The following is an 18,313-nucleotide window of genomic DNA, read 5'->3' as shown; positions in this document are numbered from 1 at the left end:
TAAAAGGAAAGTTAGCAGAAATGGAGTTTAGAATAAGGCATAATCTGTATATTGATAGAATATGCAGAGTGAAATAGAATGAATTAGAGATAGTAAAGAAAAACAAAACAATGATTTTCTGAAATTGTCTAATGAAAAGCATGCATTCTTTACAGATAATAATTACACATAGTTTTGAGTACTCGATATTGCAAATCACCATAAAAATTAAAATGAAGAGAACATTTTAAGGGATACCAGAAAAAAAGACCATCTACCTACAAATAAAAATAAATTTAGCTGACATTTGAATTACTATCAACTAGAAGTTAATGAAATATTATCTTCAGAATACTGAGATATAAATATTGTAAAATTCTATACCCACTTAACTATCATTCGATACTATGTGAAATGAAAACAAGATAAAGTCTGAATTTCCCACTCAGAGAACTGTACTGAAATAAATGCTACAGCTGTAATTCAGTAAGAGATTAATTGAATTTTTAAGAAACAAGTTAGATGCAAGGAGAAACCCCAGTCACATACATAGGCAAACAATAATGTCAAGATAAGTAAAGATGGTTAAATAATAAGAAGAACATACTAATTTTGGCAGGGAGTTAAGAACAAGGCATGCTAAAATAACAGGAAATATAATGAAATGTGAAGAGAAATATGTTAATTTTAGACTTTGTTCCAAGTTTACAACTTAGCAATTAAATATAATTCCTAAAAGCATTAAAAATGTATAATTCATTTATTGCAAATGAGTGGGGTGCAAATGAATAAATTAAAATCTATAAATCTAATTATTGGAAAATGGGGAATCAGAAAAGAAGCAATGATAAAGCAAAAATATATGTAGAAGTAAATCTAAATAAGAGTAAATATAAGCATATTGACTTTCTAGGGATAAGAAAGAAATTATCAACAGAATTAGAAACAACATAATAGGATTTTTTTTTTAACAAGAGATGCAGCTAAAAGATAACACAGTAACAGTTGAAAGCAGAGCTGGGAAGAGATATGCCAGAGTTTTACTAACCAAAGGAATACTTGTATAGAAATAACAATCTAAGACAAAATGGACTTAATAAGAACAATTACCCAAAATGAAAAGAGTTATTTCATTCTGGAAAAAAAGAGTAATTCAGTATGTCTTCATGTAATCCCAAACAGATGAGCATTTAACAGCATAGCCTAAAAATATTTGAAGCAAAAATTGACAGAAGAAAAATGAGCTTATTTTATCTAGTCATGTCTTAATAATACCCACGATATTTATAACAAAAGGTTAATGTCTATTAAATGTGAATGGCAGGTGCACTGATACCTTTCATGTTACTCTTTGTACTTTATAATGTTTGATATATTTTCTAATATCCTTTTTTTTAAATTTTTTTTTATTTTATTTTTTATAAACATATAATATATTTTTCCCCCAGGGGTACAGGTCTGTGAATCGCCAGGTTTACACACTTCACAGCACTCACCATAGCACATACCCTACCCAATGTCCATAACCCCACCCCCCCTCTCCCAAACCCCCTCCCCCCAGCAACCCTCAGTTTGTTTTGTGAGATTAAGAGTCACTTATGGTTTATCTCCCTCCCAATCCCATCTTGCTTCATTTACTCTTCTCCTACCCCCTTAACCCCCCATGTTGCATCTCCTCTCCCTTATATCAGGGAGATCATATGATAGTTGTCTTTCTCTGATTGACTTATTTCGCTAAGCATGATATCCTCTAGTTCCATCCATGTCGTCGCAAATGTCAAGATTTCATTTCTTTTGATGGCTGCATAGTATTCCATTGTGTATATATACCACTTCTTCTTTATCCATTCGTCTGTTGATGGACATCTAGGTTCTTTCCATAGTTTGGCTATTGTAGACATTGCTGCTATAAATATTCGGGTGCACGTGCCCCTTCGGATCACTACGTTTGTATCTTTAGGGTAAATACCCAGCAGAGCAATTGCTGGGTCATAGGGTAGTTCTATTTTCAACATTTTGAGGAACCTCCATGCTGTTTTCCAGAGTGGTTGCACCAGCTTGCATTCCCACCAACAGTGTAGGAGGGTTCCCCTTTCTCCCCATCCTCGCCAGCATCTGTCATTTCCGGACTTGTTAATTTTAGCCATTCTGACTGGTGTGAGGTGGTATCTCATTGTGGTTTTGATTTGTATTTCCCTGATGCCGAGTGATATGGAGCACTTTTTCATGTGTCTGTTGGTCATCTGGATGTCTTCTTTGCAGAAATGTCTGTTCATGTTCTAATATCCTTTAAATGTAGCTTTGGCAACTTACAAATTGGGTATTTATTGTTCTAATTAACTCCTTTCAACTAAGCAAGAATTTTGTATATTTCTGTATATGTATGTATACATATAAATGCCTGTATACATATAAATTCATGAATTCAATGAACATTTATGAAATGCCTTGAGTTTCCCAACCATGAAGGCAAACTAGGAGCTTGGGATGTGAAGATTAAAGTCAAGGGGATGGGCTAGGTTGTGTTGCAGAAAACCCGCAAACTTCAGGGGCTTAACACAAAGTACTATTTTGAATTTGTTAAAATCCATTGCAAGTTCAGGTGACTCTCCAGAGCTACTCCCCTCAGCCTGATTTGGGCAGATAAAGCCTCTTAATTGTTGAAGGTAATCTTTTGGTCTCTATGGAAGGAAAAATGAGAAGATGAAGAATCACATGCTAGTTCTTAAATGGTCTCACTCTCCCTTATGTTTCATGGACTAAAGAAGTTCAGACGCCCATGCCTAACCTCAAACAGGGGGTGAAATGACAGTAAAGAAAGAAGAATTCAAAATTTTTCTTTAGCATTGTGAGGAAGAACACAATTTCCTTGCCATCTTGGAACTAGCTAGAGTCTAGATCAAGATTTTTTATCCTAGCACTATTGACATTTTGGACTGGGCAATTCTTTGCTATGAAGGGCAGTTCTATGCATTCCAGAATGGTTAGAGGCATCCCTAACCTCTACCCACTAAATGCTGATGGCATCTCTCAGGTGTGAAAGCCCAAATATTTCCAAGCATTGCCATGTCCCCTCCGGGAAAAATTACTCCTGGTTGAGAAACACTGTTCTAAAAAGAAATAAAAGAACTATTTATAGAATATGCCTTTGAGATTCCATAACAAAGTAGCAAATGCTAAAAATATAAATAAGTTTATCTTAAAGTTTATGTTGATTCACCCATGACTTTCAGAAAGTCCCTTTAACAATATGAGAAACCTCTCCCCTTTTTGAGTTGTTCCCAAAGGCTGACAAACATATGCTCCTACAGTGTCCATTGTTCCCTGTGCCAGTGGAAAAACATGCCTTTTTGCCAGGAATGTGGGCGCATTATTCAAGTGTCATCCAGAAAATGGAGCCTTGGAATGTTTCTCTAGAACCCTGGCAGCAGGGTGGTTCAAACATCAAAGCGTTAAGAGGTCATTTAAGCCTGTCATGATAGGGAAGGCGGGAGATTACCAGAGGTAATGTTGAAAGAACATACTGAGGCAACAAAAACAAGAGGAAGACCAAGAACCAGGAGCCAGATGGTTTCTATAATAAAGCACTTACTGCTGGAAATAAGCAAGAAGTGTCATGTTTGTGTTCATTCATAAATGAGTATTTACAACTCAAATTTCCGGGCAGAGAGATGTAAGCCCAAGGGTGCCTGACTGGATCAGTGGACAGGAATGGAACTGAGAGTCACCAAGTGCAAAGTTGATAAACCAAAGGACTGGATATGAATTCCAATGAGCAGCTAGGCTTCCAAAGAGTGGAGACAAAGTTCCTCAGCATTGTTGCTAGGTAGAGGGAAAAGAGATAATCAGTTCAAAAGTTGTGACATGGGGGCACCTGGGTGGCTCAGTTGGTTAAGCGGCTGCCTTTGGCTCAGGTCACAATCCCAGAGTCCTGGGATCGAGCCCCATGTTGGGCTCCCTGCTCAGTGGAGAGCCTGCTTCTCCCTCTTCCTCTGCCTGCTGCTCTGCCTACTTGTGGTTTCTCTCTATCTCTCTGAGACGTAAATAAAATCTTTAAAAAAAAAAAAAGTTGTGACAAGGACCGCCTGGGTGGCTGAGTCGTTAAGCATCTGTGTTCATCTCAGGTCATGATCCCAGGGTCCTGGGATCAAGCCCCGCATCCTGCTCCCTGCTCGGCAGGAAGCCTGATTCTTCCTCTCCTGCTCCCCCGTGCTTGTGTTTCCTCTCTTGCTCTCTGTCAAATAAATAAATAAAATCTTTAAAAGGATTTTTAAAAAGACTGTTAAAAAAAAAAAAAAAGTTGTGATAAGCCCAGCTGCCTGGGGCCTGAGTGGCTCATTCAGTTAAGCATTGCTCTCTTGATTTCTCCTCAGGTCATATCCCAGGGTACTGGGATTGAGAACTGCCTTGAGTTCCGGCTTACTGGGGAGTCTGCTTGAGGATTTCTTTCCTTCTCCCTCTGCCCTTTCCCCCATTTATGCGTGCTCTCTCTCTCTCTCTCTCAAATAAATAAACAAAAATCTTAAAAAAAAAAAAAGTTGTGATAAGCCTAGATATTTTCTTTCAAGTTGCTTTAGCCGTTAATGACATGGAAGGGTTTGAATCCTTTTATGATGCATTATGGAGCATTGGGAAATAAAAGTTATAAGGCAACAAATGTGTTTGCAATCTTTTAGCTATTACCAATGTTTACATGCTAATTTATGGTATAATAAATTGATAAAGTGATGCTATAAAATGGACCCACAGACATCTTGTTTAATGCTTGCATGAAACCTATTTGCTTTAAATTGAAACCTGTAATTGGCAAGGAAGTAATTCTTTAGTATCTTATTCTATAAATTATTTGGTTAGGTGAATAGCAGATAGACCCATCTTGTGGCCACCTATATTTAAATTTTTAAAAAACAAATGATACATGCTCATTATAAACAAGTCAAATAATAGAGACATCTATAGGTGCACCTGGGTGGTTCACTTGGTTAAGCGGCTGCCTTTGGCTCGGGTCATGATCCCAGGTCCTGGGACTAAGCCCCACATCAGGCTCTGTGCCGAGCGGGGAGCCTGCTTCTCCCTCTGCCTGCTGCTCCCCCTGCTTGTGCTTGCTCCCTCCCTCACTCTCTCTCCCTCTCTGTCAAATAAATAAATAAATAATCTTAAAAAGAATAAAGACATCTATAAAGAGTGAGGATTCTCTTATTCTGCCTCAAACCACTCCTTGAACCTTTGTAAGAGCTACTTTAAACAGTTTTCGCGTTAATTTGTAGACTTTACTTTTAGGTTTAAAAAAAAATTTTTTTTTTAAGTCTGTTCCCAAAGATTTCCTTTTGTCAACATTTATTAAATCTCTATTTTTATTGCATTATGCATTTCTGTTTTGTGAATATTTACATAGAATTATGGTTATTAAAAATTATATAAATTACTGTTCCCGGCAATTTTATTTGTTCACTCTTATTTTTTGAATATCATGTCTTCATTTTCCCTTAAAGCCATTTTTCAGTTTGCATACACCTATCGTCATATTTTTTAAAGTTCTCTGTTTTGAATATTCTGGAGGGTCAGTGTATATTTCAGGTTCAAAACTTCCTTAGCAGCTTTTACATAATGATACATTTTGTATTTTTGTTTGTTTTGTTACCATTCCTTATTTCTTGATATAAATGAGTTTGGTTCATATTTCTTCATAGATACCATCTTTCTTCTTCCCAGCTGTTTATGGGATTGTTGTTTTTATCTTTGGAGATTTCACTGTCTAGGACTGTGGAGTTTGAGGATGTATTAATACTTCTGTATTCTATGTTCTGGAAGAATCTCTTTCCTTGCTTTTACACGGATTTAATCTTTTGCGTTTGTAGAATTCTCTATTTCTGTTGGCTTTTCTTTTCTTTTTTCTTTCTTTTTTCCCCTACCTTTAAAAATTTCAGCAGCTATACTTTTAATTTCAAAGAACCCTGGGTTCTTGGTTTTGTTTTTAAATAACAAGGCTTTCTGTTTTTAGTTATGTGATAGTATCTTAAAACTCTTTGAAGATACAAATTATACATTTTTTTTTTTTTCAATGATTTCTTTTCTTTCCTGATTCAGCTCTGCTTCTCCGGTTTACTCCTTGCTTTTACAGACTTAACTGCCAATGATTTTCCTCAAATATTTAGTGAATTGGACAGTTTGCGTGTGTGTATATACACACATATACACACATATATATATATTTCTATATATACATTTCTATACATACATATATATGCTTACAAATACATTTGTATGTAAATGAGGGTCTTGACTGACCGAAACTATTAGTAGAGGGTCTTAACTCAGTACTCTTGAAGATCTGTATGACTCATCAGATGTTGCTGCTGGAAACCTGTAGTCCAGTTGGCTTATTTTCCTGTGTGAAGCTGAGGCATCACCGAGCTTTATCCTCCAACTTTCTCAACCACTTTGTGTCTCCTCAAGGATTGCCTTTAGCAAGATGTACTTAAAGCCCTAGTCTGGCTCGACCTTCAAAGCTAACCAGCTACTTAATTAAGTTTTCTACCTATTACTCTATGGACTGATTTTGCTTCCAACATTGCTACCTGAGTTGTTGGAGCTATATCAAAGCTCTACTTAGAAAATGTATTTCTTCAGTTATTTTTGGGAGGCAATAACCCAAATATCAAACACATTGAAGTATTCCTATGTCAACAGCAAATGGCAATATTTTGAGGGACACCTGGGTGGTGTAGTCGGTTGAGCATCCCCTTCTTGGTTTTGGCTCAGGTCATGATCTCCTGGGTCCTGGGATTTAGCCCCACACAGGGCTGTGCACTCAGCCGGGAATCTGCCTGAAGATTCTCTCCCTTTGCCCCTCCCCCGACTTGTGACCTCTCTCTGTCACTCAAATAAGTAAATAAATCTTTACAAAGGAAAATTTTGTAAGACAAAAATATACTAATTAAAGAAATTTTTGACCTAAAGTAACTAACAATGCAGTTGGCTCTGGTTTCTCAGTAATCATCATCACCCTTGTGGATTCTTGCAAAGTGAGAATATCTAACTTGATTAATGAATGTAATAAAATGTTTATATATTCTACATTTAACAAGTAAGACAATTTTTAGAATTTTAAGTTCTGTGGACATTTAAGGAAGTGTGTTATTTTCATTTGAGGTTTTTACTTTTTGTAATTTATGTTGGGTCCATTATCAAAGGAACGAGACTGAGACAAAGTGAAAGTTATGCAAAGCCTTATTCTATGCCAAGCATTAGAAGTTAGACTGACCGGCCAGGGGAACGAGAATGAGACAAAGTGAAAGTTATGTAAAGCTTTATTCTATGCCAAGCATTAGAAGTCAGACTGACCAGCCAGGGCCGCCTCCGAAGAGAGCGACCCCCCTTGGTCTTACAGGCTAGTTTTATAGGGCACAACCGCAGACCTCTACATATGTGGGTTTGGCTGATTGGATGTTTCCTACCTGTGTGTTTTAGTAACGGTTACCTGGAACCGATACTAGTAACTGCTGAGGCATTTATTAAACAACAAAATGGCCTTGTTTTAGGTATGTGTTTTAGCAACGGTTACCCGGAACCGGTATCAGTAACTGCTGAGGCATTTATTAAATAACAAAATGGCTGCCTAGGAAACATGGAGTCACTTGGCTAAGTAGGCCCAGGCAGGCCCTAGGGATTTAACAGGTTTTAACGTGGAATCGGCCTCAACATTTTGAAGCCATTTTTCAATATTTAAACAGTTCTATAGATCTTAGGCAATGACTCTTTTTTTTTTTCCAGCATAACAGTATTCCTTGTTTTTTGCACCACACCCAGTGCTCCATGCAATCTGTGCCCTCTCTAATACCCACAACCTGCTTCCCCCAACATCCCACCCCCGTTACTTCAAACCCCTCAGATTGTTTTTCAGAGTCCATAGTCTCTCATGGCTCACCTCCCCTTCCAATTTCCCCCAACTCCCTTCTCCTCTCTAACTCCCCTTGTCCTCCATGCTATTTGTTATGCTCCACAAATAAGTGAAATCATATGATAATTGACTCTCTCTGCTTGACTTATTTCACTCAGCATAATCTCTTCCAGTCCCGTCCATGTTGCTACAAAAGTTGGGTATTCATCCTTTCTGATGGAGGCATAATACTCCATAGTGTATATGGACCACATCTTCCTTATCCATTCGTCCATTGAAGGGCATCTTGGTTCTTTCCACAGTTTGGCGACCATGGCCATTGCTGCTATAAACATTGGGGTACGGATGGCCCTTCTTTTCACTACATCTGTATCTTTGGGGTAAATACCCAGTAGTGCAATTGCAGGGTCATAGGGAAGCTCTATTTTTAATTTCTTGAGGAATCTCCACACTGTTTTCCAAAGTGGCTGCACCAACTTGCATTCCCACCAACAGTGTAAGAGGGTTCCCCTTTCTCCACATCCCCTCCAACACATGTCGTTTCCTGTCTTGCTAATTTTGGCCATTCTAACTGGTGTAAGGTGATATCTCAATGTGGTTTTAATTTGAATCTCCCTGATGGCTAGTGATGATGAACATTTTTTCATGTGTCTGATAGCCATTTGTATGTCTTCATTGGAGAAGTGTCTGTTCATATCTTCTGCCCATTTTTTTGATATGATTATCCTGTGTGGTTTGCTTATTTGTTAGCTTTTTGGGTTTTTTTCTTCTTTTCACACTCATCTACTTTAAATCTTCCATATATTCCTCAAATTTTGTCCTATTAATAGTCTTTTTCTACTTTACAGTACTAATATGGATTCATTTTCAATTTTACATTTCTTCTATCATTCTAATGGTTTGGGGCAGTATAAAAGTGATACACTGCTATTGTGTCAGCTATCTTTGACCAGAGCCTACAATCACTCTTGATTGAGAAACTCTCGCTTTGACCATATACATTTTTCATAAATATAATCTATTGCCATTACTTAAATTTAGATGGAAGCTAATTCCCTGCTCCTAGCAATTCTGTGTTTAGCAGCTCATGGAGAATGTTCTTAACCCTGTACTGTAACACAGTGGGGTGGTCACCCTTGGAGGACTCTGAATGTATCTAAATACCAGAATATGTCATTGTCTTTTCTTGAAAGTGAGAGAGCAAGTGAGTCAAGCTCTGTAATATACACCAAGGTGCTGTCACAACAATATTCTTATACTAATTATTTTGAATATTTGTTTGGAGATGATTTGATCTCCTACTAATTAGACTACAAATTAGGGATCAGAATTTGTTCCTCTTTGTAATTCCCAATTATGGGGCACTTTCTGGAGCAAATGTGTTTTCTGGAGGAGAGGGAGAGGAAGAGGGAATATTGGAACAAGGGAAGGAATGAGGAGGATAGAAAGAGAGAGGATGAGGAAAATTTTATGAGCAGTATTTCACAACTGCTAATGTAAATAAAGTTTTTATTTAGTTTTTAGTATTAAAAACACATTTATGGAATATATTTATGTGTTGTTCCTTTAGGATTGACCAAACATTTGATGATTGTTAAATGGAACTAATGTTTTGGTAAAGTTCAGAAAGTGCTATGCATTTTAAGCTTGCAAATGGGAAGATTTTAGGACAATAATTCATAAAATGTCAAGAAGGAGATATGTCATGAATCCTTTCAAAGTCTAGTATTGAAAACAAGGCACTTCTCCCCAGAATAGTAAAAAACAAACTGTGTTAATGATTCTAGAAGAGTGGTGGACTCTCTGGAGTCCTTCTTGTGGAAAGTGAATATAACTCCATGCTTGATACTATGCACATGTACTGATTATTTTATGTGTATCTTGATCCACAATATTTGGAAGAAATGAAAGAAGAAGGAGGGGAGAGAGGGAGGAAGAAGAAAGTTGCTCTCTACTCAGGTCTTTTTTATTTATTTTTATTTTTTAATTTTTTTTAAAGATTTTATTTATTTATTTGACAGACAAAGATCACAAGTATGCAGAGAGGCAGGCAGAGAGAGAGGAGGAAGCAGGCTCCCCACTGAGCAGAGAGCCCGATGTAGGGCTCGATCCCAGGACCCTGAGATCATGACCTGAGCCGAAGGCAGAGGCCCAACCCACTGAGCCACTCTGGTGCCCCTACTCAGGTCTTTTTTTAAAAGATGTTTAATTTGTTCTGCTAAATACAAGGTGTATTGTAGCAGTATAACTATTGTTTTTAGACTTAGAGTTTTGGCTCAACAACTTTACCAAAAGTGTAGTCTTAGATAAATTACCATTTAACTATGTTTTCAGTAATTCTCTTCTTAAAAATGGGATAATAATAATTTTCTATCTTCTTCAAGGGATTGTTGTAAATATTAAATGTTGTATAAATTACAGATTGCATTATTAAATCATTAGATATTTACAACTATACATATTAGTACAAACCATTTCCTAACTTACTATTACTTGGATTTCAGAATGTTCCTCTGATCATCCATAAGATTATTTTATGCACCAAAATTTAAAAGTTCCTAAGGAATATAAAATTTTATTATTATGTGTATATCTCTTTTCTATGTTTCCATTAGATCCCATGATGGTAAAAGTTGTTTCCTTTTTGTTGTAAGCTGAATCTGCTAAGCTTATCACTGTGAAGAAATGAAGTCAAGTAGACAGTAACTCCCTACTGAGTTCATTCTTGGGCAGTTTGCCTCTACTTTAGTGATAGATGTATTTGGAAGGAGATGATTATGCTCTAATGAAATATAGACATGAGTTTTTTTCTAAGCATAAGTATACAATTTTTCAGTATTTTTAGGTGCTTTAAAATAACTATCTACCCCGTGCTGCCTGGGTGGCTCAGTTGGTTGAGCCTCTGACTCCTGGTTTTGGCTCAGGTCATGATCTCAGGGTTGTGAGATTGAGCTCTGTGTCTGGCTCAGCGCTTTACCCTGAGTCAGCTTGGGATTTTTCTCTTTTCCTCGCCCTCTGCCCCTCCCCCACTCAAATAAAATAAGTAAATAAAATATTTTTTAAAAAGTTACCATCTGGCCATGGTTTGTATTTTTTTCCATAAAAAGCTTTCTTATTGGGGACTTTTTGCTTACATATATTTATTTTAGAAACCATAAACACAGTGGAATTTACTCATAATTTATGAAAGTTATGTGCAAAAATACATCAAGCTCTAAGTAATTATTTATTATGCTTCTGGGAACAATTTAGGGATGATTCATTAACAAAACTTGTAGGAATTCACATATCATGTCTTCAATGAGTTATTTTAATAATGAAACATTTTCAATTATGATCTTTTGATATATTCTTTCCAGGATTCTACCATGTATATTTAGCTCTGAATAAATGATATTTTCACTGGAGTTTGGGGAGTGGGTAGAAGAAAGGCTGAAAAGAAAAAAGAAATTCAGATAACATTTATTGAAATAGCTCACCTTATATCATTTCCCAGTTCAAAATAAAAACAACCCAATCAAATCTATTAAAATAATTATTCACACAATACAGCAGAAATTGTTTAATTTTTATAAAGATATAGTGAGTGATACACGTGGAAAGAAATCCAGCTGATTTTCTTCTGCCTTTGGGGTGACATTTGGCCCTGAAATGTTTTTGCAGTGTTGGGCCCATGGGTGTCTTGTGTGCAACTAGTCAGAGTCTTAGATTCTGGATTTCTAGGCTTAAAATGTAGTTATCCAACTACATCACACTGGACTCCCAGTCTGCACACTGGACAGGACGCAGGTTTGAGCCTACACAGAACAAACTCAATGGAGGTCTCTTTTGTTTGTCCCCTCAACAAATTCAAGGGTTGGCTTAGAGGTGAACTGGGATTGGGAGTAAATAATTGCTTTTGGAGATAGTGTTTCTTTCTTTGCCAAGGCAGAAAGGATGCTGTTGATGAATTCTGTTTCTAGAACTCTTGTGAATTTGCTCTGCCCCAGAGTTAATTTCCTAAATATTCTGAGTCTTGGGACATAGACTATTAAGGTATTTATGGCAACAAGTGCTTAAATGGTTCCTGATCTTTCCACCTTTTATTATTCTGTCTTTAGTGTGCACCTGCTTTTTCACATAAGCTGCTTTTTAAAGTAAATAACATATTTTCTCCATATTTTATTAATTATAATCTTCTGGTCTTGAAATACCTCATAGGCTTTTTGTTTGTTTGTTTGTGTGTTTTGTTATTGTTGTATTTTCCCTACAATAAATTACTAAGGGCAGAGATAGTTAGGTGGATGATTAGCCTAATTGTAGGACTTTGCCAGCCCTTTAGAAGGGACTATGTTAATTTCCTTTCTTCCTTTTCCTTTATGTCCTTTTATCCTCTAGTCTATTGCTTGTATTCCTATTCTTATTTCTACTTCTGTTCCTTTATCATTTTTTTTGTTTTGTTTTATAGTACTTTGGTAATACATTATTTATAAAACTATGGATTCAATATGATAAAAAACTGTATGCTCATAACCAGATTTAGGAAGTAAAACATGTCAGTGCAGTTGATGAGCCCTGAATACCACTTTAAAATTTATCTGTCTCTCCTTTAGCTTTAATTTAATAAACCACTACCCACATTTTGAAATTTAAAAATTCTGTATTTTAGGGGCACCTGGCTGACTTAGTCAATGGAACATGTGGCTTGATTTTGAGGTTGTAAGTTAGAGCCCCACATTGGGTATAGAAAGTAATTCAAAACTTAATATTTTTTTAAATTCTGTATTTTAGTATTTGCATATCTTAAACATACAAAAATTTGTATATTTTTCATAACCTTCTGCAACTTAATTTTTCATTGAATTTATTTTTTCAAGATTAATTTATATTGTAAAATGCTCTGTAGTAGGGATATACCACCATTTATTTATTTTCTTATTGAGGGATATGGATATTCTTTACAATTTTCCCTATTCTAAATGTTACTTGAGTCAACATTTTTGCATACATTTTAGTGGACTGCTCACTCACGGATAGGATTACTGGGGATTGCTTGTTTTAGGATATATTATGGTTTAAATGAACTAGATAAATTGTTCTCCAAAGTAGTTTGCCCTCCTGTTATCAGTACATGAGAATTCCATTCCTCCACATCTTTCCTAATAGTAGGATCTGTACAACTCTGTAACATTTTTATTTCTTTCTGTTATCTGTCTCTTTTTTAATTTCTTTTTTCCCTATCTCTTTTGCTTTATTACATAGTTTTAATTCTGTCTTCCTATTAGGCATGACTCAATCATTTTCAGGCATTTTTATTTTCTAATATTAGTTTAAATGTACAGTTTTATTATACACAATGATTTAGCTAATTACTTCTTGCCTTGTTTCACAGTAGTTTTGTAATTGTTTAACCATTTTCTGATTTTAATTCTTATTACTCACAAGTGTGTGTAAAAATTTTCTCACGCCTTTTCCTTGTGTTTTGTTTTTACTTTTCAACTTGATTGCACTGTAGAAAGAAAAACCAAGCCTGTATGAAAGTGATTATGGCTGTTGAGCTTTGCCTTATATTCTAGAAAGTATTTTTCTCAAATGCAGGCTGATAAAAGTAAGCTCTCTATGCTTCCAAGTGCTATTTTTCTAGTCTATCTTGTTTTGAAAGTATAGCAGTTTGAAGGTCTAAATTTTATGAGGGAACTCAGTTTCAAGGTTCATCTAATAAATGTTTTTTAAAGGTAAATAGTAACAGGTCAACTAGATAAAAGTTAAAAAATATAATTGGACCTTACCTCTCACCAAACACCAGAATAAAGTCTAAATGCATGAATAATACAAATGTAGAGAGACAAACTAAACAAGGACTAGAAGAAGATTAAAGGACTATATTTATAAGATTATAAAGTTCCTTTATAATTGGCATGTGGGAAAACCTAAACAAAACTCAAAATTCTTATATAATAAAGAAAATGATAAATTTGACCATATAAAATAATAAAGAGTCCATAAACAAAAAATAAAATAAATGATAAACTAGTAAAAAAATTACATATTATGTATATAATATATATAAGATAGATGTATCACACTGCTATATATATAGAATTACTGAAAAGTCAGTAAATAAGTCAAGAAAATACATGGACAGTTCAAATTAAATATATCTAAGTGGCCTTTGTACAAATGATGGGTATTAAGTCTTACTCATAAATTTAAAAATATAAAGTACACCAAACTATTATTTCTCTTATATTGGCAAGAATTCAAAAGCCAGGAAGTACACTCCATTGATGAAACTGTGAAGAAGTATTCTCATACATTGCTGATAGGTATACACAACATCTTTGGGGAAGAATTTGTAAAATTTATGAAAAATAGATGCATTTCCCATTGAGCCTTCAGTGAATACTATTTATAGCTATATACACTAAGGATAAAACTCCATACATACCAAACAACTTATACACAGATGATTCATGCAGTGTTATTTGTGATAGCAAAATTTTGGAAACAACCTAAATAAATGCCCATAAAAGCCTGATTTGACTAAACTATGGTAGACCATTAAAAGACCATTATTCAGATGTTAAAAAGGATGATAACCTCCAGGAAATTTTATGGAATGATTTCCAGAATATATTGTTGAATGAAAAAAAATCAGGTTGTGGTAGAGCATTTCTTATTTTGCATAAAGAAACATGGAAAGATGAACAGAAAACCGAGGATAATGGTTCTGTTCCTTAATAGGAGTGGGTGAAACCAGCATAGAAGTGTGTGGATGAGACTGAAAACTACTCTGCGCGTCTTTTCAAATAGTTTTTCTTAAACCACATAAACAATTTACCTTTTCAAAAATATTAAGAAATGAGGATTTTATAAGAAACAAAAAACGAAGTTGAGTCTAACTCTTTGTCAAGCTGACGCCATGAGCGTCTTCACATTTGACAAGACCCATGGTTCATCGTCTTCCTGGCAGACCTGTGGAAACCCAGGCCCCTGTCTATACCATCTGTATGCCAGCTTCACATGGTTTCTACTTACCACACTTTTCTTCCTCTTTCTTTTCATCTTTGGTTTTGGTATTATTACCTTACAAGCTCATTTTTTTTTTAATTTCAAAGGATGTTTTTTTTAATATTTATTCATTTCTTTGTTTTTACAAAAGTTTTTCACAAATCTAATTTGTTGTACTTAGAAAAATAAAAGGTGTTCTTTCTTGATGTCTCCTCTATTCCCATTTCTTTCCTTTCTTTCCACTTTTCTCTCCATTCTACAATTGTCTTTTTAATCTTATTGCTACTTTGTTTCACATTTTTTACCTGTGATCCAGCTTCCTGACTCAGGGCTAGCCCTATTCTCCATTTGTTACTATGGTCAAAAGAGATAATTATCCAGAGTCATTGTTATGTAATCATTAAAGATGACCTAAAAAGTTGCCTCTGAAAACACCTGTATTTTCCTAAGCTTATAAATTTGAAATATTGTGTTGCAAACATTTATAATTGCATAAGCATTTCATTAAGTAAAACACATAAATACAACCCAGATTATCTTGAGACTGAAAACCCTAAAATAATTTGCAGTTGACTTTTTTGTAATGGATATCCACAAGGATGATATTTTGTCTTCTAAAGATGCACCAGTTCATTTTCTTTCTCTTCTCTTCTGAAAAATTAAGCCTGGTGTGAATTTATCTTAATGTTTTCATTTTGCTTCTTCTTTAAAAAAAAAAAAAAAAAAAGTGCATCTGATGAGTAAAGAATGATCCAAACCCAAATCATCACAAGGCATTAAAGCCAGAAGGTGTTTCTCTAAGGCTGTATTAAATACATAAAATTGCTATTCTTTCCCTTTACTTTATAGTCAAAGCCCAAAAAGGCACATTCAAGAATGGAAAAAAGCTTTTAAAACTTTAAACACCTGTGAATAGTCAGTCATTAGAGATAAATCTCAATATAATGGTCATATATTTCTGTTTCTGCTTTTAACTGCTCTAACACTTATTCCCATTCCTACTAGTGTCTGTTCAAACAAAGGAAAGGGCATTTTCAATAAAACAGTGGCATTTTGAAATTTCACATTTAGTATTCTAAAAATTGTCTAATGGGTTCTCCTTCATTATATTCAATTTTCAGAGGGGGGCTCATAGAGGACCATTCCCTAGGTGAAGGGGGGAAATGTTGAATATTTAATTGCAATTGCTTATACTTACATTATATGACAATAATCTATCGTTTTCAAAGATTAAGCAATTAGTTTAATGAGTGGGCACTCACTGACACATATATTTCTCAAGAAAGTTTTTAACTTTTATTAGCATAGCTTTGTACCTCCATCAGTTTGTTTACAATTTATCTTAGGTAAATTTTTAAAAAGCCACTTCTCATTTCAAAAATATATCTTTCATCTTAGAAGGTATAATTTCATTTGCCAAGGACAGGAAAACTCCCTAAAAATTTAAATGTCATCTTCACCTTAGTTGTAAGTTTATCTATTCTGTATAAGAGTAAGGAGGATTGGCAGATTCATTCATATCTCTTGTTGAAAAAAATTGTTGAATTCACTGCCTGTTTCAGTAATTAACCAAGGCCTTAACTTTGACATCATTGTGCATGAATAGCAATTGGGTTTGCTGCTAAATCATAAATCTAAATTTCAATTTTTTGAGAGATCAAGACAATTTATTTAAAGTTCACCTCTTAATAAGATCATCAGAGGAATAGCATTTCTTTTAAACTGTGATTATTGTTAATCCAAAGATTTTATTTAAATGTGACTATTCCTGCAAAAAAAAAATAGTCTAAAAAGGAGTGGGTGGGGAGAGAGAGAAACATGTGACTCTGGCAGGCAAAAGAAAAAAAAAAGGAAAAGAATATGATGTTCTTGGCAACATGTTGTAAAATTTAAGACAACAAAATATTACTAACGTCTTTGGACTTCTTATAGTCACTCAGCTCAATGATATATGACTGTTTTAGATAACTATTTCATTTCCATACTTGTTCATTTAGTTTCCTGATGTACAAGCATGCCTATAAATTCATACTTATTTCTCTTTGTTTTATTGAAATATATTCAACATGCAGCATTCTGTATGTTTAAGTTGTATAGTAAAATGACTTGAATTACATCTATTATTAAATGATTAGCACATAGAGTTTAGTTAATATCCATGAACTTAGAGATACAAAAAAATGGAAAAATTTTTTTCTTTGTGATAATGAATTTGCATTTCATCGTTAATTTCTTTCTCAGCTTTTCTCTCTTTCAGGTGATCAGAATTTTGTTTAAGTTTTCAAGGAGATGGCAAATTGTATTGTAAGATAGAAACACATTAATATAGAAGTTCTTTATTTTTTTTAAATATGGAATTCTTCATGAATTTGTGTGTCATCCTTGAGTAGGGGCCATACTAATTTTCTCTGTATTTTTCCAGTCTTATTATATGTGCTGCCGAAATAAGCATTAATGTATTTCTGAATTTGGAGTCTGCATATAGTCTCCTGTAATTTTTTTGTTTGTTCGTGTATGTTGTTGCTCTTGTTTGGTGTGGGGTGGTGTGTACCTGTGTGATTAGAAATTTTAAAAATCATGTCCTTATTTTTAGTTATATTTATTTATATTTCCTCTAGAGGAAATATCGTTTCTTTCCATTACAAATATAGATGACAAACCTTATTACTATTGGGAACTCCGGTGATTTTGTCACCAATAGACATAATAGAAATCTGTTGTTGTCACAGTTAACCTGACTTATTTATACTTATGACCACCTTGAAAAAACAACAGTCTTTAAACCTGCCAAGAAATCTGTTATTTAATGTGTTAATAAGATAGAACATATATTGGGACTCCTAGGTGGCTCAGTGGATTAGGTGTCTGCCTTTGGGTCAGGTCATTATCCTGGGGTCCTGGGATCAAAACCCAAGTCCAGCTCCCTGCTCAGCGGGGAGTCTGCTTCCCCCTCTGCTACCCCATCCCTTGCTTGTGCTCTTTTTCTCTCTCTGTGACAAATAAATTGTTAAAAAAACAAAACAAAACACATATGAGCATATCATGTTTTTAACAATAATTTGATAACAGCATTTTAATATAATTGGTTTGTTTTGTAGTTATTTGTACTTTAATATTTTATTTTAGGTGTTTAAAACCATAATTACACATGCATAGACTTGAAGAGACTGCCAAAGGACTCCATTGCATGTCCTCTTACTTGTACATTCTGAAGAGTTCTTGCACTAATTTATACAATTATATAGCAGAAACTTTAATTATAAATTAATTATAAAGCAGAAACTTTATTTTGCAATGTATGCTCCTTGAAAAAGGATTTCTTTTGCAGTATGTACCCCTTGACAAAAAATTTATTTTGTGATATAGAACTCTTGAAAAAGAATGATGTAGACTCAGTTGCCTGGGTTCCCTAGGTTTAGTTTTTAAAAGGCCTTGCCATACCTC

At 34.7% G+C, this 18,313-nt stretch overlaps 1 protein-coding gene and 1 non-coding gene across 2 annotated transcripts in view; one reads left to right on the top strand and one right to left on the bottom strand.

Moving 5' to 3' along the window:
- ZNF385D (zinc finger protein 385D) overlaps positions 1-18,313 on the top strand; it is an 889,426-nt gene that overhangs the window by 331,453 nt on the left and 539,660 nt on the right. The gene's annotated exons all lie outside the window — the stretch shown is intronic.
- On the bottom strand, positions 17,215-17,321 carry LOC116869836. Its single transcript, XR_004383115.1, has one exon. It is a non-coding gene; the product is annotated as a U6 spliceosomal RNA (small nuclear RNA).

Source organism: Lontra canadensis, unplaced genomic scaffold (genome assembly GCF_010015895.1).
Source record: "Lontra canadensis isolate GAN:19392208 unplaced genomic scaffold, GSC_riverotter_1.0 scaffold20, whole genome shotgun sequence".
NCBI classification, from domain to species: Eukaryota; Metazoa; Chordata; class Mammalia; order Carnivora; family Mustelidae; genus Lontra; species Lontra canadensis.
The sequence above is the reverse complement of the archived record's forward strand: the minus strand, read 5'-3'. Positions and strand labels throughout refer to the sequence as shown.